We start from the raw sequence: 25,150 nt of genomic DNA, 5'->3' as shown, positions 1-25,150 counted from the left end.
TGGTGATGGACAGGGAGCCCTAGCGTGCTGCAATTTATGGGGTCGCAAAGAGTTGGACATGACTGAGCGACTGAACTGAACTGAGGGTTCGTTCTCTGGTAGTCTAAGTTTTTGCAGTCAGTGCTCCCACTCCAAAGGCTCAGGGCTTGATCTCTAAAAGGACAAATCCATCTGCTTTTGTTTCTGGTTCTGATGGCTTTCTAGATTCTGTATCTTTCTGAGGAAGTGAAACATTGCTGCTTCTGCTGTTACCTGATGCTCGTGCTGCAACCCCCCATCATACTGGACCATAGCCCACCACCTTGCTTCCAGGGCTCAGCCACAGCAAAGACTGAGATCTCAGAGGTCTCAATATTACCCTTACTTTTGAACAGAAGTTTAAAAGTTGATCAGAAGGCCAACTCACATTAATTAATGATTTATAGTATCTCATTTGGCTTTCACCACCCTGTGAAATAGAGCTTATTGGAAGTTTTAGTTGCACACCATGGATTTCATCTTGGATAGTGTACCAAAACCACAGAGACAGTTTTAAAGAGCTTCTTTGACAGGTCTGAAAATCAGACACAAGGCTATGTGTCCAGGAACAACATCGAGCACTTATCTGCAGAACTGGCACAAAGACAGAGTTCCTTTGTGCCAGTGTCCCTGGGTGAAACCTGGGTCTCAAATTTCCTGCAACTAATACCACCATCAGCACCCATTCAACTTTTGTGGCAGGAACTCATCTTGCAACCAAATGCACTGGTGTGTTTGACAATCAATGGTAGCATGCAACTGTAGAAATAAGACAAATGTAAACCCTATTGGCATTCTTTCTTTTGAGTCATTCAATTACTCCACCTTCTATGTTCTTGACAGCTCTGAGTTCTCCAGTCAATACTCATCATTCCCAAATCATGAGGTTTCCCAGGAGAAGAGGGGTTATAATTGGATATTGAAAAATAGGCTGGCTGTTTTTGAGCTCTTAACTATCAAGGGGAGGGTGGTCCTAGGTAAAGATCTGGGAAGGCCCAGAGCAGTATGAAGATCCTGAGACTTTAGTGAAGTGGGGTCTTCAAGTGGTAGGTAGGATGTGAGGAAATGGAGATGGGAGTACAACAAAAGAGAAAATTGTCTTAAGACCCTTGTTGTGGGGGAACATCTACCCAGCACTACCAGTCACCTCATGCCACGTTTGAAATCATTAAATCAAAATGGGTATTCTTGAGTGAAAGGTGGTGAGGCCATGGCTTTGGATAAGAGACTGCCTTTTTTTAAACAGAAATGACAAAAATAACTAAGAACTGTAAGAAACTTCAGGCCAAGAGTCATATTTAAAATAGGCAATTCCTGATAATTTTTTCATGACTTCATTGATTCTATATTTATTTATTTATTTAAGATTAATTTGTATTGGAATATAATTGATTTATAATGTTGTATTAGTTTCTGCTGTACAACAAAGTGAATCAGTTATACACATACAAATTTTTATTCTTTTTCAGATTCTTTCCCATATAGGTCATTACAGAATATTGAGTATACTCAATACTTCCCTGTACTATACAGTAGGTTTTTGTTATCAGTAGTTATCTGTTTTATTCTATTTTTGCCAAAGAATTTTATTTATGACTCAAACATATGTGTCCATTTACTTGAAGGTTTCTTCCAAGGTCAAAATGCTATGCAGTGACTCAGGCAGTCTTAAAAAATAGAAAGACATCTTCTACAGTAGAAGTCACAAAGCTTTCTCACCACTTTTTGCCCTCCTACTCTCAGCCAAAGCAGGTGATCAGGAACCTGGGCCCACCCTCTTCATATCCTCTGTGAGAAGACTTATGTGGGACTCCATTTTCCTTCTAAAGCTCTCATTACTATTATATAGGGGATACAGACAAAGGAAAAGAAGAACAAAGGGTCAGTTTAATGGAGTTTTCCAAAAACTCGTAAACTAAATAACTTATTGAAAAGACTTTAAATATGTATATGCTTCAGTGATTATTTTTATTTTTTGCAAATAGCTTATATTTATGTGAAATTGTGAAGCACATAATAAAAGCTTATATTGTTTATCAGTATATTCCCATGTAGTAAAAATTCCCAAAACATGCTTATCCTCACATCATCTTAAGGATAATAGTTATCTTTAGGAAGAAAGGGAGGGGAAGGGGAAGAACTATGGAAGGGGACTTCCCTGGTGGCTTAGATGGTAAAGAATCTGCGAACCATGTGGGATTTGATCTGGGTTTAATCTGGGGAGGGAATATTCTCTGGAGGTGGGCATGGCAACCCACTTCATTATTCTTGCCTGGAGAACCCCACAGACAGAGGAATTTGGTGGGCTACAGTCCATGGTGTCTCAAAGAGCCAGACGTGACTGAGTGACTGAACTGAACTGAACTGAAGCACTGAGATAGAGATATCCTATTTTTAAAAAAGAGTCAGTTGAGACAAATGTGACAAGTAGTCAATGATTATTCTTGAAAAGAATGGTATCAGTGAAATGATTTTGAATTCTTCTGTGTATTACAAGATATTTACCAAGGGAAAATATAGCATGTGACTATGTGGAAAGGAGGATTTGGGCATCAAAATCATGCCCCCCAAATATATCACCCTTAAAAATTCTAAGAAGACAAGAAAAATATCATCAAACATATTTGTCATGAGCATATTTTTAGATAGGTAAAATTTATGGTAAAAGCATATATATTGCTGTTTACATGCACTGAGGCTTATATAATCATTTGGAAATTTGTATTTATATGTGTATAATTTATGATTTGGGGAAATACCAACTATTTAATACTAATTTAAAAGTTTCTTTTCTATCTTTGACTTAATAATGTATTTTGGTCATAGCTATAATTTATTTGATGTTGGTCATTAGTCAGAAATGCAATCCTCCAGTTACAGTACTGTTAATATGGAGAAATGTGGTCCAATTAATGACTTAGTTTATGACAATTTCTAGAAGAATGCTTTGATGGAAATTAGAAGTAGAATATTTGTGTAGTTCACTTAATGCTTTCTGTAAGGGTGTCCAGCACATACCAGGTGACAAGTTTAATAAATATTCCAAGGTATATTAAGCAAAAAAAAAAAAAAAAAAAAAAAGGCAAGTTTGTGACTAGCATGTATAGAATATTTACATGTGTGCTAAATGGAAGGGAATAGGTAAATTCATATTAGTATTTGGTTTTTGTGTATATAAACATGTTTTGGAAGGACACACATACACAGTTACTTATAATAGCCAATCATCCTGTTTGAAATTGTGGAAGGGGCTGCATAGACAGAGGGCCAGATTGTGGGAGTGGCTGTCACTGTGGCCATTTTCATACTTTTTTGAGTTTTGAACTTTGTGACTATATTATTTGCTCAAAAATGAATTAAAATAAAAAATAGAAAATTTTATGTTTTAAAAATGAGTTATTACTCTTGTGAAACTTTTCTTATAAGCAACAGGGCTATAATTTTCTTTTTTGGTACTCTTTACTCTTGTTCATTTTATCCAAGCCATTCTGAATAACCAAACTGCAACATCTGGGACATAAATTACAAATAAATTTTGCTGTAATTACTTTTATGTCAGTATGTCATTTGAAAACTATAAATTTAGGGCAACTATCAATATGACCAATTTTACAGTCTGAAAATTTGATGGCTTTTTCAGAAACTATGGCATTAATGGTCCACAGAGGAAAAAAATAATGAAAAGATTAAGAACTACATAAAAGGGAATAACCAAATACATAGGCCCGAAATGTAGACCTCAAGTTTTTATAAATGTTAGCCTTCTGGGAAGCTTTCTGGATTGATGGTTGGGAGGCAGAGAAGATATGTCTGTGAAAATTGTGAAGACTTTGCAGAGTTCATATTGAAAACCACTGAACTATATAATTTAAGGGTTCTTTCCATCTCAATCGGTCATGCCACTACAAGAAAGACAGAGAGAAGCAATAAAACCATATGTAAGATGAGTCCTTTTAGAGGAAGTTAAAATAACTTTGTTTTTAAGATGACCATACTATATAGTTTCTTGGGCTCCAAAATCATTGCAGATGGTGACTGCATGAAATTAAGAGACGCTTGCTCCTTGGAAGAAAATCTATGACAAGCCTAGACAGCATATTAGAAAGCAGAGATATTACTTTGACAACAAATATCCATATAGTCAAAGCTATGGTTTTTCCTGTAGTCATGTGTGGATGTGAGAGCTGGACCATAAAGAAGCCTGAGCACCAAAGAATTGATGCTTTTGAACTGCGGTGTTGGAGAAGACTCTTGAGAGTCCTTTGGACTACAAGAGGATCAAGCCAGTCAATCCTAAAGGAAATTCAGTCCTGAATATTCATTGGAAAGACTGATGCTGAAGCTGAAGCTCCAGTACTTTGACCACCTGATGTGAAGAGCATCTCATTAGAAAAGACCCTGATGCTGGGAAAGATTGAAGGCAGAAGAAGGGGACGACAGAGGACGAGATGGTTGGATGGCATCACTGACTTGATGGACGAGTTTAAGCAAGCTCCAGGAGTTGGTGATGGATAGGGAAGCCTGGAGTGCTGCAGTCCATGGGGTTGCATATAGTTGGATATGACTAAGTGACTGAACAATATATTATATCAGTATATATTTTGACTTACAAAGTTTAAACAAGAAAAATGGTATTAAATATAATGAAGGATAATATGTATAAACAGAAGAAAGAAACTCTTGATTATAAAAGTGTTAGTTAACAAGGAAGATCTTCAACCTTATAAATATTTGACAAAATCAGAAGTTCCTTAGGTGATGTAGGCATTTGATGGATAAAGTGTTCCTTTTGAACCTTGAGTAACGGTCTCCATAAATGATTTAAAACGTGTCACAAACAAATTATCGCTTGGTGAAATATTTTTTTTCTTTATTATGTAAATAATTCAATATTTAGGCAAGATTACTTGTTTAAGGCTTTATATTTTCAAGTTGTATACTACCTGAATGGTACATAGCAGATCTTTCTGACCCAGGAATTGAACTGGGGTCTCCTTCATTGCAGGCGGATTCTTTACCAGCTGAGCTACCAGGGAGGCCTGCATATTTTGTAGATTGTTTAAAACATCAGGTTTTTTAATCACTACAGCTTTTTTTTTTTTTTAGTGGTTATAGGAATGACTTATGTTTATATTTAATGCAGATGAGAAAGAATTTACAAAATTATAAATCAACATTCATTTAAATTTGTATTATGTGTCATAATTTCCCTTATAATCACCTCATTGTGTCACAATAGTATATGTTTGTACAATATTTATTTCCCCTAATAGATTTTATGATTCCTAACATGCTACCAATATGCAGAGTAAAAATTAATCTTACAGTCAACCTTAAAGTTTTCAAGTTTGTATAAAACAACATAAAGTATATACTAAAACACACTTTCTAAGCTAACAATACCTTTAGCATGAAATGATTCAACAATACAGATTGGCCAGAAACTGATTTTTGGTTTGGGGAAAATATTATTTCCCTAATCCATTGGTAGCACAATTGACTACTCTCTTAAACTACTCTGTGAGATATTAAACATTGAAACAATTTAACTATCAGGAGTCTATTGCATCAGTGTGTGCTGAATCACATTTTGAGTTCTGAATGTAGTTTCACAGCCCCTCAACAATGTTATTTTGCTGTATTATTTTTTTGAATTCTCAGATAATTATAAGATAATAAGTGTTCCTGAAGTAAATTAATGATCAGAAATTCCTAATCCAGAGAGGATATTTAGGTGTTAGCTTTCAGGTGAAAATTTAGTTTAGTGATTACAATAACATGAAGTCATGCCAGATAATCACACGCTAAGTTTTTAATCATTCTCCCATAAGGAGATGCCACAACTTGTTCAAACATTTGTTTCAGTGTTTATCAGCTTTCACTATGCAATGGATTCCACCTAAATCTCTTAGGCTACCTTTCAGTGAGGGAAAGAAAGAGAATGGGTCATTTTCTACATTATTTCCCCCAATTTTTTATTTTGACAGATTTTAAGACTAAAGAAAATGGACACATATATCTTTCATTTAATTGCAAACATTTACCACATTTGCTTTCCCCTGCCCTCTCACTCCATCCACTCATGTGTCAATCAATCAGTCTATCATCTACCTATCTATCCATTTCTGTCTGTGCCTCTTTAAGTTGCAACCATCACTACACTTCACACTTAACTACTTCTGCTTGTAAATCATAAGAAAAAGAGCATTCTGCTACAATACCAATCTCACTCCTAAAATTAGCACTCAATAGTAATGTCTTTTAAAGCTACCTTTAAAAATTCAAGAACTGGTCCAATTTCTTGCATTACATTTGGTTGTTATGTCACGTCAGTCTCTTAATCCAGAACACTGATTGCCTTTTTCTTATTTATTTTTCTCAATTGTCTCATGAAAACTCTTAATGACAAAATAGGACATTGAGTAGATAATTAATAAAGAACTTTTTTCTACTGAAGCACCCTTTATATTAAGAGAATACCTTTCTTTTTAAAATTTTTTTAACTGGACGAAGACTGCTTTGCACTGTTGTGTTAGTTTCTGCCATACAACAATGCTAATTAACCATAATTATATATATCCCCTCCCGCTAGAGCCCCCCACCCCTTCCTCCCATTCCACCCCTTAGGGCATCACAGAGTGGCTTGGCTTCCTGTGTTATATAGCAGCTTCCCACTAGCTATGTATTTTATACATGATAGTATATATATGTCGATGCTACTTTCTCAATTTGTTTCACCCTCTCTTTCCCTCACTGTGTCCACAAGTCCATTCTGTATGTCTGCATCTCTATTTCTTCCCTGCAAATAGGTTCATCAGTACCATTTTTCTAGATTCCATATATATGTGTTAATATACAACGTTTGTTTTTCTCTTCCTGACTTACTTCACTCTGTATCACAGACTCTACCTTCATCCACCTCACTGCCACTGCCTCAAATTCATTCCTTTTTATGGCTGAGTAATATTCCATTGTATATCTTGTTTGTTTTTAATGATGTTATCTTTTTTTGAAGAGCATAAACCTATTGTCTTATAGAATGTTCTACATTCTGAACTTCAAAAATATCTCCTCCTGATTAGTAATCTTGTATTTAATATGTAATCTGTAGAATTATGTGGGAGGTTGTGTGAATATCTTGTTACCTTCAAACCTTTCACCCAGTGGTTTTGGCCTCTAATGATGATCCTTGTCTCTTATTACATTGATTATAGAAACGGTATTTTGCTGAGTTAGTCCTTCTGTCTACACTTATCAGCTATATTTCTGCATATGCATCCTTACTATGGTTGAAGTTAAGGATAAAAACCAGCCTTCAGTGTGAATAATTCATCAGAGTGGTCAACTTAGTGGGTTGGCACATTTGTTCAGTACGTGCAGCTAAGGAAGCCAAAGCCATAGCTTTAGTGTTCATATGGAACCAATTACCTGGGCTCTGTTTCAAGGCCATGGGTAGAATTTTCCTCTGCCAGCTCAAGAATGTGTGCCAGCCACCACCTGGGAAACAGCATGAAATAGAGCTAGAGCTGTATACATCATTCTATTTAAAACACAAATTCTACTAATGGTGGATCATCTTTTTTTTATATGAAAGATGACAATTATTACTATAAAAATTCTATTTTCCCAATTTCTTTCTTTAGGTCATATTTTATGAACATGTAAAGATTTTTGTGACTTGCTTTTCTATTTCTGGCAGGGATTAAGGACCAGCTACTCTAAATAATACTTGTGCTGAAAGAAATTAAACATGATGTAAAATATATTCTAAAAAAGACATTTAAAAAAAGATGATGCTTACTGCCAGAAAATTTGTTCTCTTAAAACCTCCAAAAATCTAAAGGCCACTTTTAAGAGAAAGCAAAAACAATCATAGAAGTAAAAGAAAAAAAATTGTTGAACAATTCAAACAAACATTGTCTGAAGAAAAAAATTACAATAGTGTCTACTAGTATATAAATTGGAAAAGGATATGATCAGTGCTAGTGTGTTTTAAATCCTTTTACTGTTTATCTATAGTTTACTGTTAGACCTTGTTATATTAAACAAGCATGTTAAAATGTTAATGGTAATCATTAAAAGAATAGAAAGAGTGTATAAATTCAAGTCAATATATGAGAAAAAAGTTCATTAAAGGAAAAAAAAAAAAGAAGAAGCCAAAAACTCAATAGAATAGGAGAAGACGGGAAAAAGGAAGGGGACAAGTGAGATGAATAAAAAGTAAAAAATAGAGTAGGAAGTTCAAATATGTCAGCAATTATAATAAATGTAAATAGCTCATCAGTAGAATGACAGATTAAAAATCTATAAATCATTAAGATAATTGTTATTTCAAAAAAACACATATATAGTATAAGGACACATAAAGTTTGAAAGTAAAAGGGTGGAGAAAGTTTTATCAGGCAACTACTAATGAAAGAAATCTGGTGTGGATATATTAATACCAAAAAAAAAGAAAAAGGAGGATTTTAAGGCAGAAAAGCTTATGTATAAAGAAGGTCACAAACCAATGAGAAAGGTTTTGTTTCACGAAGAAAATATAACAATTCTAAATAGAAGTGAAGTGAAAGTCACTCAGTCGTGTCTGACTCTTAGCAGTTCCATGAATTCTCCAGGCCAGAATACTGGAGTGGGTAGCTGTTCCCTTTTCCAGGGGATCTTCCTAACCCAGGGATTGAACCCTGGTCTCCCACATTGCAGGCAGACTCTTTACCAGCTGAGCCACCAGTGTGCAACTAATAAAATCATCATGGTGAGAGATTCCATAACTTTGCCCATTATTGATAGGACTATAGACAAAAAGATAAACAAAAATTTATAAGATCAGATAGGTACAAACCTGCCTAAATGGACATATACAGAATTCTGTATCCAACATTAAAGAATACACATTCTTCTCAAGGTTTTATAAATGGGGCATTTATAAAATATCATTATGTACTGGACAGTGAAGCAATTTTTCATCAAATTTTGAAGTTATTGTTCTGGTTAAAACCTCAGACAACAATGTAATTAAGTCAGAGCTTAAAAAGGAAGCTGTGGTACATATACACAATGGAATATTACTCAGCCATTAAAAAGAATTCATTTGAATCAGTTCTAATGAGATGGATGAAACTGGAGCCTATTATACAGAGTGAAGTAAGCCAGAAAGATAAAGACCAACACAGTATACTAATGCATATATATGGAATTTAGAAAGATGGTAACAATAACCTATGTGCAAAACAGAAAAAGAGACACAGATGTACAGAACAGACTTTTGGACTCTGTGGGAGAAGGCGAGGGTGGGATGTTTTGAGAGAACAGCATCAAAACATGTATATTATCTATGGTGAAACAGATCACCAGCCCAGGTTGGATTCATGAGACAAGTGCTCGTGGCTGGTGCACTGGGAAGACCCAGAGGGATGGGGTGGAGAGGGAGGCGGGAGGGGTGATCGGGATGGGAAATACATGTAAATCCATGGCTGATTCATGTCAATGTATGGCAAAAACCACTACAATATTGTAAAGTAATTAGCCTCCAACTAATAAAAATAAATGGAAAGAAAAAGAATAAGATAGGATAACCACTATTATTGCAGATATTTAATGTGATTTTGAACTCATGTTCAATGCTATAAGACAAGAAAAATATATGAGATATAAGGTTTAAGGGAAAACTGTTATTTGAAAATAATAGATTATCATAGAAAATCCGACAGGGCCAACCAAAAAAAGCTACTAGAAATATGCTAGAAAGAGTCAAGCAAATGTGCTAGATAAAAGGTCTAGCAAAAATCAGTAGTATTACTCCAATCAGCAATAATCAACTAAGAATGCAATAAAATATAACATACACATCACACACAAAAAAATGAAGGATAAATAAAACTGTTTTTAATATTTGGTAATTAAAATAAATTTCTAAATTAATCATAAATCAAGGAAAAATTATAATGGATATTAAAAATAAATATTAAGAACTGAAAGAAAATAAAAATATTTGATATAAAAATTGAGGAAAGCAATACTAGTAATATTTTGAGAAGAACCTTTAGCCTTAAGTGCTTATATTAGAGAAAAATAAAAGTTGAAAATTAGTGAACTAAATATACAACTTAAGATATTCACAAAAGAACAGGAACATTAATCTAAAGAAAGTTGGAGGATGAAAATATTGGAGGTGACATAAAAAAAAAAACTATGAACTAGAAAACAAAGACACAGTAGAGATAATCAACAAAGAATTGAATTAAAGACAAGAAAAACATTTGGCAAAACTGAGCAAGAGAAAAAAGGAGGGAAGACAGAAATAAATAAAATATTTAAAAATAAATTAAAGGAATAAGATTGGAAAGGAGGAAATGATAGTAATTGTACACTGATTAAAAATTTCAGTTAAAAATCAAATATTTCAAATTGTATATAAAATCCAGATTATATATAAAATCCAGTTTTTAAGATACAGACCTGACACAGTAAGGCATGATATTGGAAGTAAAATTTTGGAAAAGTGATACAGGAGGGTAATACCAAATAAATTATAGAGAAACTATATTAATAGCACATAAAGTAAACTTTAAGACACAAAGGTCAAATCATACACTATGAGAGACATAAAAATTACAACTTAATAGTTTCAAGTCTCTAGCAAGTTGTAAGAGTTTAAAATGTTTCTGACCTTAACAAAGATGCACACACATATGACAAAACTACAAGTAGAATTTGTTAAATTCACTGTCACAGTGGAATATTTTAACCCATATCTTTCAGTAACTGACAGACTGAATATGTTGATAAAACCTCTTTGGAAAACCACTCAATATTACCTTGTAAACTTAAAGATTTGTGCTAACCTCACGGCCCAGGGTTTTCCCTTCTAGGCACATGCCTAAGAGAAACTCTTGCGCATGTGAGCCAAGAATGTTTGTACCTGCAGTGTTTGTAATTGCAAAAATTTTAATCAACCCAAATGTCCAACTGAACTGACAGTTGGCTTACTCTATGATAGAACAATGCAAAAATGATAATTAATGAATTTCAGCAACATTAAGTCAACCTGTATGAATCATCATTTTAAAGTAAATAGAGCATCTTCAGAAGAATTATGCCATTTAAATAAAGTGTAAATAATACAAAATTAATATTATGTTATATTATTATACAACCATATGTGATAAAACCACAAAGAGAAATATGGAACTAATAAACACAAAATTTGTGGTAGCAAGTCTGTGAGACATACAGCAGGTGGGAGCTCACATGAGAGCACACAGGGATGTCAAGATGCTGGCCATATTTCATCTTTTAAGCCCGAGAAGCTCCAAGGTAGCAGCTTGGAGATTCATTATTTATTGCATATACTATAAATGTTCTTTTGCACTTATTCAATAATCAGTATAGATAACACAATATGAAATAATGTAAGTAAGATTGAATAATGGAGAAGAAAATGGCAACCCGCTCCAGTGTTCTTGCCTGGAGAATTCCATGGACAGAGGAGCCTGGCAGGCTACAGTCCATGGGATCACAGAGTCAGACATGATTGTGCTCACACACACACAGAAGATTGAGTAAAGAGAAGTATGACTTTCAGAATCCTTAGCTGATTTTGCTTGGGGGAGGTCTGGAAGGTATTGAATTTAAAAAGTATATATATTATTGTGATTATTTCTCTTTTTCCAAATGTAATACAGATTCAGAAAATGTTTTCAGGAAAAACAGTGAAATATCACGAGTCTTTGTATCTTTTCCAAATTCTTTCATGTGCTTTTTGTTTGCAGTAAAAATTAGACCTGCCATGATGGGTTTACCAGTCCTAAATATATGTTCATAATTGGTTTGTTCCTTTCTTTAGCTCATGTTTCTTCTTTCTTGTGTCTTCCTGACTTTTCTAGTTATGTTCCTTGCAAACGCAAATAGTCAACTGTGATCCTCTATAATCTGAGTGAGTGGGATGGGATGATTCAGTCCGTGTTTCCCCTGAAGTTGGGAAAACACTCTTCTGTTTGTGGCAACGCTCAGGTCCTCAGAACAGACGAAACTTGGTTCCTATAAGAGTCCAAACAATGAGTTTCGAAGAAAAGTTGAGTGGAAAATTAGGCCTAAGGTATGAAGTCAATAAAAGGGTGATCTGTAAGTGTGTATGTGGGTGGAGACTGTGTGGAAACTGAGGTGCTAGGGAAGCTTAAAGTAAGTAGTAAAACAGGGACACATTTGGGGAACCAGGCAAATGTGATAGGCTTTTATTTACTCCCTGTACTGTTTGGAGGGTGTGAGCCTGTTTCATTAAACTTAGCAGTTCCAAAGGGATGCTCTTTCTGCTTCATCTTTGAAAGAAGTGTTTGTTTTAGATTATTCCATCAAAGTCACTTTTTCTTTTATTTACCAATTTATATACACATAATATTTCACTCCTATTTCTTAATAGGACATTGAGTTTCATCAATAAAAGTGTCACTATTGCAGAGGGTCGTCAGTGATATGTAAACTTGTAATTTAGGCAGACTACGAATAAAAGCCTAACCATCAATCATCCTGCAAAGATGAAAAAAATTAATTTAGTTTCAAAGGAACATTTTAATCATAAAGCAGTGAGTAAAGGTTGCATTTGAATTTGAAAACTGACATTAGTTTGATTATTTTTAGATTGCTTCACAGCAGTCATTTCAGTTCAAGTCCCTATGTCATTGATGTTTTTCCAATCACATGCCTATTGATTCCTAACTCTCAAGTCAAGGAAAGATAGTAAATAGATCACCTTTTAAAATGAGTAACTGAAATAGAGTATGCATACTTGTTGCACTCAGAGATGGGGGGATCTATTTTAGTCACATTCCTTTCCCTGCCTTAAAAAAAAAAAAAAAAAAAAAAATCAGAGATTACCTCTTAGTGCCTAAGAACTTTTGGTCAAATGACATATCACAGAATTTAAAGACTCATAAAAATAAGTATGTCTCACTGGAACAATTACTAAGTATCATTTAGGCTTACAGAAAAAATGTTATGTCTATTTTCTTCATTCCAAAGTCATCAATGCCTGTTGGATCAATAGCAAGTCTAATAACAATATTCTAACTTTATCAGAGTGTGGGATGAGAACTATGGAGAAAATAAATTGCTGCTGTCTAAAAATGCTGTAGGCCAGAATCTACTGCCTTTTTTCCCCCTCCCGTCTCTTCTCCATCCCCTGATAGTACGTTATGTGTGTGTGCATGCGCTCAGTTGTGTCCAACTCTGCAACCCCACGGACTGTAGCCTGGCAGGCTCCTCTGTGCATGAGATTCCCCAGGCAAGAATACTGGCGTGGGTTGCCATTTCCTACTCCAGGGGATCTTTCTGACCCAAGGATCGAACCCACATCTCTTGGGTCTCTTGCATTGGCCAGCAGATTCTTTACCACTGTGCCACCTGGGACACCCAGTATTACGTCAGGAAACATTTAGTACTATTAAAAAAAAAAAAAAGGAGCAAAGTGTTGTCTTGCAGAAAGAAAGCAGAAAACTGTCATTAGAGCCTAACCTTCATGGTGGTTTACACTCTTGTCAATATCAGAGGTTATCTCTCCTGTAAGAAGTTCATGAAGGCTTGGTTAGCTCTCAAGGAGTGTAAACATTGATTTTGATAAAGTTGATCTCTGGAGAGCTTTAAAAAGTATTTCATATGCACATTTTCCTTAATGAACCCCAATTTAAACAAGCAACAAACAAAAAAAGCAAACACGTACACCAAATTTTGAAACTGTTGTAAGGAGGGTAAAGTGAAAGTCACTCAGTTGTGTCCGACTCTTTGTGACCCCATGGACTATCCATGGAATTCTCCAGGCCAGAATACTGGAGTGGGTAGGGTAGCCTTTCCCTTCTCCAGGGGATCTCCAGGGGATCTTCCCAACCCAGGGATAAAACCCAGGTCTTCTGCATTGCAGACATTTTCTTTGCCAGCTGAGCCACAGGGGAAGCCCAAGAATACTGAAGTGGGTAGCCTATCCCTTCTCCAGTAGATCTTCCCGACCCAGGAGTCAAACCAAGGTCTGCTGCATTGCATGTGGATTCTTTACCAGCAGATATCAGGGAAGCCCTAACACCAAATTTTGAAACTGTTGTGTAATGGTGAAAAGATGAATTGTATCCAGGACTTAGAAGTAATCATTTAGTTTTTAACTTGATGCTAAAATCAATTATGGGTAAAACAGAATTTTTAAAGACAGTTCAGTTATGTCACTCAGTCCTGTCCAGCTCTTTGCGACCCCATGAACTGTGGCATGCCAGGCTTCCCTGTCCATCACCAACTCCCAGAGCTTGCTCAAACTCACGTGCATCAAGTTGGTGATGCCATCCAGCCATCTCATCCTCTGTTGTCCCCTTCTCCTGCTTTCAATCTTTCCCAGCATCAGGGTCTTTTCCAATGAGTCGGCTCTTTGCATCACATGGCCAAAGTATTGGAGTTTCAGCTTCAGCATCAGTCCTTCCAATGAATATTCAGCACTGATTTCCTTTAGGATTGACTGGTTTGATCTCCTTGCAGTTCAAGGAACTCTCAAGAGTCTTCTCCAACACCACCATTCAAAAGCATCAATTCTTCACTGCTCATCCTTCTTTATAGCCCAACTCTCACATCCATACATGACTACTGGAAAAGCCATGGCTTTGGCTAGATGGACCTTTGTTGGAAAATAATATCTTTACTTTTTAATATGCTGTCTAGGTTTGTCATAGTTTTTCTTCCAAGGAGCAAGTGTTTGTCTTTTAATTTCATGGCTGCAGTCACCATCTGCGGTGATTTTGGAGCCCAAGAAAATAAAGTTTGTCACTATTTCCATTGTTTCCCCATCTATTTGCCATGAAGTGATGGGAACGGATGCCATGATTTTAGCTTTTTGAAAGTTTTAAGCCACATGAACAGTCATATCAATATAGTAGGGTTATATTTCCTCTGCTTTTTTTTTAATAGGGGCATTGAAATCTGATACTTAAGAGATAGTAATGAACCCCTATTTATACATAGAAGAAAAAAACAATTTTTCCTAAACCATTGTATAAGGGCTCCCTTGCATCTATTTTGAATATGCTCCATCCACTTGTCCACAGCAGATTCAAAAGATGTGCTAAAAATTCTTTTTGGATGTACAGAAATCATGATTTAAACTTACTGGTAAAGTCAGCACAGTAGTACCTCACCTTACTCTTTGTGGCAAAAAAGAAAAAAAAAGTTGCTTCATATCATGGCTGTTGGGAATAATGCATTTTGTTTGTTTTAGAAGTGATGTAGTTGGCAAACTTAATAACTTATAGTCAATATAATTTACATTGTCTTGTTTGGATCTGGACTTTAAGTCCTCCCCAGGTAATTCTCATCAGTCCCAGGGTTGAGGATCATTGGGTTAAACCAATGAAGTTTCCTGGAGGCCTACTGATGGCTTTGATTTCTCTCCCAGGTGAGAAGGCAGAAAGCAGTGATTCTCTTAAACATAAGGAAGTGTGAGAAGTCTTGACCTTTCAGTCACCTGGGGAGCTTCACAAATACCATTGCCTGGGCCACTGGGTAGATAACCACAAGCATAACAAATATACTAAAGAAAGATTCATATTACTACAGACTTAATCCTCAATGTACCCTAATTTATATTTTAAAGTAAATCATCTTAACAGTAGTATTAAATTGAATCATATAAAAATGTATACCTATGTGCATAAAAATGGTCAGATGTCAATATAATACTCACTATTAAAAATACTCATGTTCTAAGTGATTGCATGTTATTAGTAGCAATGCTTGGAGAAGAAAATGGCAACCCACTCCAGTGTTCTTGCCTGGAGAATCCCAGGGATGGGGGAGCCTGGCGGGCTTCCATCTATGGGGTTGCACGGAGTCGGACACGACTGAAGCGACTTAGCAGCAGCAACAGCAATAGCAATGCTAAGAAAAGCTGCTCTAAAACTTAATTTATTAGTTTGTAAAGTGAGAGACTGTCTTAGGTGAGGATTGAGAGGGTAACAGGCAGGAAAGCCAGGGGTCTCCAAATGGAGGAAATAGGCTGCAAGTGTCTCTTAAAATTCTGTGTTGCTATGATGACACCTGGTTCCACCTGAACTGAATGTTTCTCAAGCCTTGAGCTAACAAATGCGGTTTTCTTATGGAAATATTTTTCTTAAGCTATGTTAATAAAACTATGTATTGGAATTTGCCTTTCTTTGGAATATGCTTGGGAATGTACCTTTCTTCAAAATGGTTCCACCTAAGACTAACTTTTGACTGATAATAGTTCAACAAACCAGTATTCATATTAATTGTTTATGGCTGGGAAATGATACACTTCATGCCATCCTATCTCAAAAATGCATATTGTGGGAGAGGGACCTGGTGAAACTCCGTCAGCTTTCTAACAGATATAAAACAGCTTGTTAAAATTAGCAGTGGGGGGCACTCTCTGTTCCCCTTCTGATGTCTGTGTCAGAAGTGGTCTCTGTCTCTTTTCATACTTTAATAAAACTCTGCTACACAAAAGCTCTTGAGTGATCAAGGCTGGCCCCTGATCCGGAAGCTAAATCTTCGGATATCAAGAATCAGACATCATTCACCATAAGCTATCAGGATGATCATGAAAGTTGTTAATAATGATGATTTTGATGATAATGATGATAGTTAATATCTATGGCCAAGTGTTAGTGTGTTAAATATGTATATTATTGCATTAGTCATCACCGAAGGCCCTATTATAGGTACCAAGATGACTCCCTTCTTATAGGTGCGGGAACTGAGGTTTGGGGAAATTAAATGGTTTCACCAAGGTTACAGTGATATTCCATGGTAGTGCTAAGTCTTTAATTACCACTTACCCCTTAATCATCAGGCACCAACTCAACCTGGAGAGAAACTCCATGAATATAATCTATGTGGAAGAGCCACCAGAAGAAATTCTAACCATATTACACCCAAGAGAAATTACACAGGCGAGAGATGCAATGAATGTAAAGAATATGGGGAAGTGTACAGCTGTCCTTCATTGCTTAGGATCCATGTGTGATAGATCTCAGCTGGTAAGAAGTCCTATTTTAATTTTGTGTGTGTGTGGTGGTGGGGAGGCAGAGCTCGGCTGGGCAAGGGAAGTGGGTTGTCAGCCCCCTGATCGTGAAATTGAAGTCCTGGAAGGTACCTGCTTGGTGGCTGTGAGAGACTGAGTGTCCCAGGGTGGGCTCAGGGTGGGAGTCTCCCCTGTGAACTCTTCCCAGCCGTGCCTCATGAAGCATCAGCCTGAAAGGCTGAGGCAGGCAGCAGGGGGTCCCAGAACACTGTCCTGATGAAGGGATGTTTTATTCACATCCTTTGCGTTCCTCAGGCTTCCATCGTGGCTCAGTGGTAAGGAATCTGCTTGCCAGTGCAGGGGACGCAGGTTCAACCCTTGGGTCAGGAAATCCCCTGGAGAAGGAGATGGCAACCCACACCTGCATTCTCTCCTGGAGAAACCCCATGGACAGAGGAGCCTGGAAGGCTACAGTCCATGGGGTCACAAAAGAGTCGGACATGATTTCATGACAAAACATCTGCATTCCTCTTGCTGGACCCCGAGCTGGAGAGTAACTTCATATCTGAGTATGTAAAATCACATTGTAGAAGATGCACTAGTTTTCTTTACCTAAGGTCAAAAATAGATGTCATTATCATTATTATTTTCAAATGTTAGAAAGCCCTGAGAGATATGACCTAACACTACCTACAGGCATAGAGTTTTATGTTTTATTTTGAAAGAACCCAGGTTGAGAACAAGAGGTAAAATTCTATATCATTTCCTGAATAGTTGGTATAGGGAAATGAAATAATATTGCTTGAAGCAAAACGGTTGCTTTTTGTTATACTTAAACAAGAATTTTTAAGAATTAAAAAAGTTTGAGATTTCTTAGATGCTGAGTAAGTCAGAAGAGGATTTTCTAGTTTTTAGGGAAATTTTAAGCAACTCAGGCATAAATAAAAATTTGTTGGTTACCTAGTTTGAAAAGTGAATTTTGCATAAAAGTGTTTAATGTCACAGACAAATCCACAGAAGTTTAATTCATAACAGCTGAAATTAGCACTCTTTTGGATGTTATTCAAACTAGAAGTGTAATGATGGTGTGGGGGTAGGGGGGTGATGTAGATTTAATGGCTCAGCAGCTCTGCCAGGGCAGAGTCCATCTCTATTTTGCTCACAGTTGCGTCTTCAGTACCTAGCAAAGTGCTTGGCATATAGTCAGTGCTCACTGAATTTTTATTGAATGAATGAAATAAACCAATCACAGGAATGTCAGGGTTTTGCCTGAACTATAGACATGATGGCAGCCAAGGATTTGAATGTCTTGAGGATTATCTTTCTTAGCATTTCCATTATCTGCCTCTTTGTGTCTTGCCTTATTCTTTCAGACCAGGTCATCCTTGTGACTGGAAGCTTAGTCATTTGGAACATGTGTGTCTACATCTTACATATTTTGCATTAAAAATGTCTCTACTTTTAGAATTCAGACTCTAAGGAGAAAGTTTCTGATTAACTCAGGTGGAATTCAGCACTTGCTATTAGAACAGTCATGGCAGTTGGAATTACGTAAGAGCATGAAAGCCTCAGCCTCTGCGTGGTTGGAATGAGGAAATGGGCTTTTGTGAGTTTCCTACACTGCGAACTTCATCATCTTTGAAGAGAAGGGCCTTATCCAAACTAATGGGTCATGAAAAGAAAAAGGAGATATAGTCCCTGTTTCTAAGGTATATATTCTTTATGATGATTCAAGATGACAAGATCTGAAGGACAGGAGCCTTCAGATGTGCAAAAGACACTAAAGTGAATGCAGGTTGTTATGATGGAAATGTACAAGATAGAAAATTAGAGAACAATTGAGAAGTAATGAGAATAACCTTCCCGATTATGCCTAGAGAAGAGAAATGTTATTTCAGCAACATTTGTTACTTAAATGTTTCTGTTGAGCAACTACTATGTGGCAGTTATCGCAAATGGATCATGTTTAGATCAGTATGATCTGTGAGGTAGAGTTTTTCCCCAAACAAGATGGAATTCACTTGTGTGAAACTGACTCATAAGAAACCAAGCATGTGATACCAACAAGGAGAAGCCACAAAATCTACTTAAAGAATTATATAGAGCTCCTTCAGACAATGTTTATCAAGTTAACGACAATAAGGTTGGCGTTAGGAATTCCTCTCTTCATTTTCACCAAGAATCCCTTACCCTCACCCAATCAATGATGTAGCTATTAATATACATATGTTGAATGTACATTAGACAATAACAAAGTCGCTAATCTTTTCTTTTGCTTTTTGAACTTTTTCATAAGCCTAGACTTCTGAGGACTATTTCTTTCTCTTACTCCTTTTTCCTCTTTTTCTTTCTTTTCTCTCTCTTACATACATACTCCCTTCTGACATGTTTCTGATATACCCATTTAAAGAGGCTAAATGATCCCTGAGAACCTATTGTTACCTGTAATTTCTACATACCTTTCAAGTCACCAGTGTAAAGCACTCCTTGGATATTTAAGCCATACTGTTGCAAGTTGCTTGGCTTAAGGAGAGGTCAGGATGAGATGTAAATTTTAGCCCAGTTCCACAACTATGCATGTGGAGCTTCAGTGTGAAATTTTTCTTTTATTAACTAGATCCTGTTTGAGCAACTTCCTAAATATTATATAAATTCAAAGAGTTCTATTGCACATACATCAAGTGAATGAATGCCAAAGAATAAGCCTCATTTTTCCTCATTTTTCTCAAGTCTCTATTTTCTTCTATTTTTGAACACCCTAGGTTGAGAATCTCTTCAGGCTTGCTTTCTGCAAATCACTGGGTACAGAAACATTATTGCAGATGTGGAAAAAACGTGCAGAGAACCTGTGCTTCTGATAATGCCTGACATGAAGGAATGCATTTGAAGGTTAGTCCTTGAATACATTTTAATCTTTCACTTAGGTCAGTCAGTGTTTGCCAAGTATGTACTATGTGCTAGAAGCTTCTCTGGACAGTGAGGGTACAAAGATGAATAAGACATGGGTGCTGTACTTGGTTGATAAAACATAATTTTCTTGCTGGTTCAGACATCAGAGGTAAATTTTCATTAGAGAATTCATGTGAGCAAGTTAGGGTAAAGTTGACATAAAACATTATATTAATTCCAGGTGTACAACATAACGATTTGAAATTTGTGTATGCTGCAAAAGGATCATCATGATAACTCTAGTTCATACACAGTTATCTTAATTATTAAGCCAGCAGGCAATGAAGCTGGTTCCACTGCACAAGTTTCCCCAGTTTGTTCTCTGTTGGTCAAACAGAAGTCACCTGAGTGGGTCTTTCCTCCACGAAGGGTAAAATGGTGATGCCGAGCGGGGCTACCTTATTTCAGGTGTCACAGGTGCTATTGGTCTAGGATTGGACTCCACAAGCTTCAGGTGCCAACTGGGTAATTGGATACTGACTAATCAGGATAACAGAGAGGGGGCAGGGAACTGTCTTTCCCTTTGAAATTCTGACTCAAACACTGTACTAAACCACCCTTTAGAGCTGATGGAAGTCCTCACTTTTCCTGACCTTCACATCCTTTATTCTGAGAATGAGCATCTTCAGAGGAACCACCATCTCCTTGTGGGAGAATTGCCTAAGGCCTTGCCAACAGGTAGCTAACTGGGAATCAGTGGAGCTCTGGAAGTCGGCTTTTTCCCCATAAGTCCTCCTGCAGGCCTTTATCCAGACCCTGCCTGTGAAGTGAAGTAGCTTTTTCTAGTTATAGTAACATTTTCAGGGACTAGTTTTCCTGAGCTTGACCTGAGCTTAAGAACTATATCAGAATGGGATGGATTGCTTGGAAGGAGGTTAATATGGTTCTCTCATTTGAGTGGTTAGGGTTTGTTACAGAAGAAATTTCTGTATGGAGTGAGTGGGTAGCTGGACAGTCATTAAAAGTCACTCTTTCTAACTCAGCAAATCTATTGAGATTATTATTCAGGTGGTAAAGGCAGATAATGCCCATCCCTTGAAGGCTTTTGTTTTCTCCAGGCTTGTATCTGTCTAGTATTTTTATAACTGACCTAGAAGAGGTTTATCAACAGAAGGGAAAATTCATGGAGAGGACCAGCATAATGTTTGAAAAATATTTTTCTTATACCCCCCTCACTGCAACAATGATCTAATCACTTATTTTATATCTTCTTAACTGTTGCTTCCCTAAATGTTATTTACATGTAACTGGTTAGAATTACAGACTTGGTTTCAACAAAGGGAAAAATAGAGGTCTTGGAAATAGTTTTCTGCTTCTATTACAAATATAAACTGTTAAAAATTGTAAGCGGCTAAGCAGTGCTGAATTTTGCTGTTTTGCTGAAAATGTGATCAAACAGGGTAAAGATGCCTTATTCATCACCTTTCTTTCTTTATGTTCTCTTGGGGTTGCCAGCTTAGCAAATTATCTGAATCTTAATTATGTTAGGAGCTAAGTACAAACAAATCCTCTGGTTTCCCCAGGTGATTTTTAAAGAATAAATAACTATCAGTTACTACCCAAAATCAAAAGGGAAAATAATTGAAAATTAACCAGAAAAGGGACAGAGCTGATGTTTCATTTAGTCATCTTAAGAGAACTACTTAACCAAAGGACTTATATAACACATTTCAATGATCTTAAGCATTATAGAAGTAAAATGTACAGAAGCTGCTCAGGTTAAGAACTATAAATTTGTATGCAGAGTGTTATCAAAAAACTGTTGTTCTTCCACATTTATTACTTATAGTCAATATAATACTCTGATGGGTTCAACTTTCCCCATCTTGATGATAAAGTAATTGAGGTTTAAAGAGGTAAAAAGCCTAAATTTTCATAGCTGGAGCCAGAAGCTAACCCTAGGTCTGTCTTCACTATAAACTCATGCTTTTTTGGAGGTATCCAAACAACCTGGACTATGTGGGAGAAGGCGAGGGTGTGGTGATATGAAAGAATAGCATTGAAATATGTATATTACCATATGTAAAGCAGATGACCAGTACAAGTTTGATGCATGAAGCAGGACACTCAAAGCCCATGCTCTGGGACAACCCAGAGGGATGGGGTGGGGTGGGGGGGATTCAGGATGGGGGGACACGTGCACCCATGGCTGATGCATGTCAGTGTATGGCAAAAAGTGCCATAGTATTGTAAAATAATTATACTCCAATTAAAATAATTTAAAAAAAAAAACCTCTTCCTGGGTAGGCATGGTTCCCTTTACGTCAAATGTATGCTGTGATTGTACAGGCTTCCTGAGAAGTCTCTTGAGAGTCTGACTATGTGGTGTGGTGAAATGATGGGAAAGACAGAAGAGCGCTAGCAAGAAGTTTGGTTCTATTTGATGGGGAGTGTATGCGGGACAGTGTAATACTTACAGCTTTTCCCCCCCCTCATTCCTCTTAAAAACATCATCAATTTTTAAAGACAAAAGTATCCCAAACAAAATTAAGTATAAAGGTTCATTTTGTGGTGTTAAAATCCTATTCAAACATTTTATGGTGTTTTGTTCATTGCGGTTTATTCTGACAAATGTTTCTTTCCAATCTGGTTTTTTAGCTGTCTTCTAAGTAACAGAATTTGGTATTTTGTTTTGCAAGTTGTACACTCAGCCCAGTGATGGTGGTGGTCATGGTGATGTTGAGCTGTGTGTGTGTGTGTGTGTGTGTGTGTGTGTGTATGTATGTATGTATGTGTGTGGGTATTGGGTCATGTTTAAGGTTACTGTGTTTCTCCTGAAACATAAAGTCTTGGGACCACATAACTAGAGTTTATGACTACAGTATAATGTAAGAGGTATTGAAAAGAAAATGTGTGGAAGAGAATATTTTCCTTTTAAATATTAAATTTTTACTAGACAACAGTGCTTAATGAATATTTGTTTGTTAATATTTTTCCTATACCAACAGTTGTGGGTGGCTGTGGGCCAAAAAGGTGAACACAGTGATATTCATTAGTTGAATATTGGTGATTCAAAAGCCAAGATAGGCATAGAAAGAGGACTACATACCCAGGAGCAGAACTAATCTTGGGGTTAGTTCACATTCCTGACAAAAAGCCAGAAACCAGGGGATCTTGACCCTTGACCAGCCGTGAATTTGATTTCTATCTTATGAAGACTTTACTGTGAGACTCATAAGGACAAGAGTACAGTGAAGACAATAAAAATAGTTCTTGGCAATCACATCTTTAATACTTAACCACATTTCAACTGAGCTCTGATGATGCACCTCTGGTCTAGTGGGAACCAATCCTAAATTGAGCCTGGCCTGGAGACCTATTAGCACTCAGGTTAAACTTTATGCTAATTGAGTAGGAACAGGAAAGATTTTTCTTACCAGTCATTGCTGGAACCTATAGACCTGATACAGTTTTTCAGAATCTTTTTAGAATTACCCTTTGAAAGTGCAAATATGGTCCTTAGACTGGCTTTTCTGAGAAGAGTCCTCAACATTTTTAAAAGGAAGGTTTTCCTTTTCTCAAATCTTGTGTCCCCGGAGATTGTGGGAAGTGGACTCAGAAGATGAAGATAGAAAGGATTGTTATCTGGGCGTTAGGTTACCTGTCCCTTGGTTGGGTCCCCCTCCTTGCTATCAAGCCTTAGGAACAGATTTGGAAACTGGTTAGGAAAATGAAAACGAATAGAGGTTTGTGGTTTACAGCCAGGTTCCTACCAATGGTTTATCATTATTAAATTCAACCATTGACATGAATTGATGAATCCCTGAGTAGCCAGTGAATCATAGGACATAAACATAGGATACAAGCTAGAAGTCAGTCTTCACTGGACACTATGCCAGGGTTCCTTTCTAGGCTGATGAGAAATTGAGCACTTGTTTCATAACACTTAATTATCTTCTAAAGGTCAAATTTAGAAAATCTTGATTTTGAGTTCTGGTAAATAGGCTCAACTTAGGTACAAATTTAAAATGAATTTACTTTGCTGTAATCATTGCCCTCAAGTCTGATTTTAGCTTTTCTTGTGAGTAGCATCTTAAATGATGTTTTGGGTAGGATCTGAAATCTCCCAGTAGTTTCTAGCTTAACAATATCCATACAGGTTAAAATTCTAACCACCTGTGTAACTTCAGTTTTATATTTCTTACCTCCTGGAGTGGCAAGCATTGTGTTACCTTTGATATTCTTTGTCATTATCCTCCTCCTCTTTGTAGTTCCCCTTACATTCCTATTAATGAATACTGGTAAGCCAAGAGGAGAAAGGTACTCCTCTCTCTTCCTTAACTAACCTCCATGTGGTTTATTCATTATTGCTACTGGTCTGGACAACAGTACCTAGCCACCAATGAGCTCCAAGTGACAGGTGTCCATAGGCTGGCTCTCTGGAAATGCACATGTGTTTGGGATGGTCTTTTGTGGCAGGGCCCCTTTGTGTGGGACTGTGGTGTCTTCTTATCACACAGGTGCCCTTGAAGGAAACCTGGCTCTGGTTTAGATGAATCTCTGTGAACCTTCCCTGGCAGCTAGCCTTCATGGGTCTGGTACAGCTTAAGTCTTACTTCTCTCTCTGTCTACATGACCCTCAAAAAACACACTTTCTACTTCAAGTGGAGGGTGTTTAGGCCCTTCCTGGTTTCCTCCTCTCTTTATCTTTGTGACCCCTTGGAGTTCTCCAGGCCAGAATACTGGAGTGGGTAGCTTTTCCCTTCTCCAGGGGGTCCTGCCAAACCAGGAATTGAACCCAGGTCACCTGCATTGCAGGCAGATTCTTTACCAGCTGAGCCACAAGGGAAGCCCGTTCTTTTCTTAAATTGCTCCCAAATCTCTGAATGAGACCCTGGGAGCCTCGCTCTTCACTTGGGGAATGTCTACATTTCACACAGGTTTTGGCTGCATTCTCTAGGTCAGTAACTCAGGGCAGTTACTTTGTCTCATTTATAAGTGAAAAGGAGAGTTGGAACTGGGGGTTGGGTTGAGGCTGAATTGATGACTTGAGAGTATTAGGACAGGTTTGTCTGCTTCCTAGTAAATTCTGACAGTGGTTTCTAGACTCTTGATGTGGGCCATCCTGTTTAAAATGTGACGTGGTCTATGCCTCTTGATTTTCAGCTTTGGGTCTTGGGTGCTGATTCAGGAGCAACAGAAAATATCCCACTCAGCTTTCTGTTATACTATCTTTTC

The 25,150-nt window shown here is 37.0% G+C and overlaps 1 long non-coding RNA gene across 3 annotated transcripts in view; it reads left to right on the top strand.

Moving 5' to 3' along the window:
* Positions 1-25,150, top strand: part of LOC139037084 (uncharacterized) — a 486,748-nt gene that overhangs the window by 273,455 nt on the left and 188,143 nt on the right. For 2 of the 3 annotated variants that reach the window (XR_011489880.1, XR_011489881.1), the window contains exon 4: positions 19,786-19,912. This is a non-coding gene — a long non-coding RNA (uncharacterized lncRNA). Of the gene's footprint in view, positions 1-16,852; positions 17,040-19,785; positions 19,913-25,150 lie in introns of all 3 variants that reach the window. The other variant, XR_011489883.1, reaches the window with a different exon arrangement.

Source organism: Odocoileus virginianus, chromosome 2 (genome assembly GCF_023699985.2).
Source record: "Odocoileus virginianus isolate 20LAN1187 ecotype Illinois chromosome 2, Ovbor_1.2, whole genome shotgun sequence".
Taxonomy (NCBI): Eukaryota; Metazoa; Chordata; class Mammalia; order Artiodactyla; family Cervidae; genus Odocoileus; species Odocoileus virginianus.
Note: the sequence above shows the minus strand (reverse complement) of the source record. Positions and strands in the feature narration are given on the sequence as shown.